Source organism: Rhinolophus ferrumequinum, chromosome 4 (assembly GCF_004115265.2).
Source record: "Rhinolophus ferrumequinum isolate MPI-CBG mRhiFer1 chromosome 4, mRhiFer1_v1.p, whole genome shotgun sequence".
Lineage (NCBI taxonomy): Eukaryota > Metazoa > Chordata > Mammalia > Chiroptera > Rhinolophidae > Rhinolophus > Rhinolophus ferrumequinum.
In genome coordinates, this window is record NC_046287.1 from 17,007,698 (window position 1) to 17,011,654 (window position 3,957).

Consider the following 3,957-nt stretch of genomic DNA (forward strand, 5'->3'; position numbering starts at 1 on the left):
GTATAAAATACATTTTTTTCTCATAATTTAGGTTTTCAAAATATATTTTTGTATTACTACCCATTACATTTGTTTTTATAATCAGTAGTTTGACTCAAATTTTATAAGTGCTTCATTTATTTAAAGAGGCAATTTTCTTGAAACATCTTATGAAAATAAAGTTGTATATATTAAATGATATTACCCCAAGGATATTACTGAAGGAAAAAAAAAGCACATTATTTTTATTTTATAAAGCAATATATTCTTTTCTCTATCAAAATTCACTGAAGATAGTGTGAAATAGCCTTCATTGAAAAAAATAAGATAAAGTAAAGGCTTCTTAATGTTGAATGGAATTGAAGGATTTTAGGTTTGATTTACAATTTTAAGAAATTTTCTCTCCTCATTCATCATTCATTTCTAAGAAGTTAAAATACTGTTTGATTCAAAAAGTATAGTACCCTTTTAATTGTGTTTTATTATATACCATTATAAATTTAATGCAATGTAGAATAAATTAAAACTAATAAGGAGAGAAAATAGATATTAGTTACAGACTCTGCCAATAATAGCTTGGATGGTCAAGTAGTGATCAAAGGTACATAGCCCTAAAAATTACCGACTTTATTCCTTTCTCTGAAATAGTATTGACATTGTCTTGATTTCTCAAAAGGTTATTAACATTTTACATGATCATAGACTTAATTTTAACAGATAAGCAGTGTATAATTAAAATTTAATGTACATTCTTAATTCTAATTAGGTTTATGGTGATCCTTATTTGATAGCAAATTATGCCATTTTTAAAGACAGTACTTCCAAATATAAATAAGGTGAGTATAATTAAAAATATCACTTTACTTTAAATTGATCTCTAAATTAAAGACAATTCTATTTCATATCATGACCATGTGAATGTATGTGTGAATGTCTAACTTAATAACATGAATCTAATTTATGGAGGGAATAGAGTGAAAAATAATAATAGTCAAGACTTGCTTGAAGAGAAGAATAAGGTTGGGAGTCTGGCCAATCAGATAGAAAAACATTACAAAGCTATAATTAATCTATTTTTGTATCAGGAGTTTTATATATGTGTGTGTGTGTATATATATATATATATATATATATATTTAAATTATCAAAAAATAATACATATATAATTAAATATATATAATAAATATATATAATATATAAGTATATAAATTATATATATGTAATTAAATTATCAAAATCAATCTCACAATAATTTTTAGGTATTTGATATACGAAAGAATCACCACTCTAAATACTTGGAGGAAAAATGCAATGATGAACAATCATCCATATAGGAAAAGTAAATCTGAACTTGCCACATCATAAAAAAATCAATTACTATATGAATAATTAAGATGAAAAAAATATTAAAATTATTTTGAAAAAAATATAATAGTAAACCTTTTCGTATTTTTCTTGAGAGCAGTGGCACTTGCAACCAAATATAATAATTGAGCTTTGAATTCTGTTTTCAAGAAAACCAGTTTGAAGTAGACGTATCTGAGAAAATGGGAAATTTCAATATGAAATGGATATTAAGTGACATCAAGAAATACATATTCTTAATTTGATGTGGTTTCGTAATGTCATGGTTGTGATTTAAAGACAAAATCCCTCTTTAGAGGTGGCTACTGAAATACTAACAGTTTATAGTATGGCAGTCTAAACCTTTCTTAAAGTAAACAGATTAAAAAAGTATGGGGTTAAAGGAAATAATATTGACAAAATATTGATAACTTTACAACTAAGGCATGGACACAATGGATTTCTGTAAACTACTGTCTTTAATTTGGTGTGTGTGTGTGTGTATGTGTATGTGTGTGTGTGTGTATGTGTGTGTGAAACATTGCCATAATAAATTGTTAAAATTAAGGAAAAATAGCACAGAAAATGAGAGTAAATAATATGGGATACTCTCTTTAAAATATTACTCTCTTTTAAAATATTATTTTAAAAAGGCATATGCATTTTTAAAATATAATGCAATAATAACATAAAAGTTGATTAAGTCTTATTGCTATGCAGATTATTTCAAAATTAGGAAATATTTTCATAAGTAATGTGAGTATCAAAAAACCTGAACTTCAATTTATCTAGAAATATGTTAAAATAATATATGAATAGCATTAGTAAACCTAAATCCTTGATTAAATACACTAGAGAAAATAATTATTTATAATACTAATGTGAAGAAGAAAAAAAGCTTTTCCATTCAAAATAATGTTCTTATGATAATATAGGTGAGCAAAAGTTTTGCAGTTAATCTCAAACTCATTATTAAAAAATAATCGCTTTATAGCCATACCCTGTATTCTTTATTCACTTTCTAGTTATTTGAGATAACATTTTCACAAATCATAATAGAAAATTTTAATAATATCCTATTTACTCTATTCACTTATGATTATGAATAAGAGATAAATTAATATCTAATTTGAGAATCCTAATTTTGTAACTGTATCTGAGAATCTTTTACATCTTGCTGAAATCTTTTCTGTATTGTACAGTTATGGGCACCCAATGTAAGTTAACTACACATATGGAATTATACTGTTTGCTGATATGAAGTACACCCTTTTTTTGTCTAAATGAGAGACAGTAAAAATCTTTTTAGGTCATTTGTAGATGTGTAGTTCACTTCTGCTTTGGATGCATATTTGCGTCTGTTTTGCAATTAGCATAACAAAGGTAAAGTTGTTATCTTAAATATTTTAGGTAGTACTTGTTTTAAACTTTTATAATCTCCCAAAATTTTTGAATGCATATTTTAAGTTTACTTTTACAAATCGTACCAAATGATATAAATTAATTTTGCAAAGGCTTTAATTATAGCGAGATGATAACATCAAATCAGCAAATCCGCTTACATTTGTATTTATTTTCTACTCCATACATCTCAGCTACATATTTTTTCTCCTCAAAATACACTTCTTTCAAAAAATAATAAATCTAGTAGAGAAAAAATATATAGTAATACCCAGCATAACTATTAAAAACCTATACAAATACTATACAAATACAATGCTAACAAACACTGTAAACAAATAAAAAAATACGTTAAATGTAAAATTTAAACTTTAACAAATGTTTAGGTAGCTCACAAAAAGGTAGGTAAAAGGAAACAAAGGAAGAAAAACTACAACAGCAAAACAAAAATAGAATGGCAAAATTAAGCTCTAGAGTATCAATAATTATATTAAATGTAAAAATTTAAACACAGCAATGAAAAGACATAGATTGGCAGAGTGAATTTAAATACATAATCTGTCCACAAAATAAACTCACTTCAAATATTACATTATAGTCAGATTGTAAGTAAATTATGGGAATGTATATCATGAAAATATTATTTTTAAAAAATGGGTCATCTTCAAATTAAGTAGTCTTTAGAGCAAATAAAATAGCCAGAGACATTAAAGAATACAATATTATGATGAAAGGAGCAATCTCTCAAGAAGCCATAGTCATCCTAAATGTGTATGCACTAAGTAACAGAGCTGCAAATGTGAAGCAATTTTATACTAATTTTATACTCCCTAATATAGACGATTACAAATTTAAAATACAATTGCTGGTTGTTTCCTGAATATTCGTATACTTACATAATTTTCTTGGTGCATTCACTATGTGATAGTATTGTTATTTTATCCTGGGTACTTGATTTTTAGTCAAGAAAAATAAAAGCAAAGCAACATTTTCAAACACCTCTACTGTTACGCTGTCACCTGATTTAGAGTAGTTGCAAAATTCATGGACAGTTAGAAAGCTTTTCAGTAAAGGTAACAACTCAGAAAATGATGTAAAAGAAGTGCTTTTAACAGCTGAAAGCAGTGGCCCTATGGAACAAAAGAATGAATGGTGAGGTTTCTGTATGATGTTCATATTGAAGTTCTATTCTTTTGTAGCTCAACAGATCAAACGTTATGAGCCACTTGTTAC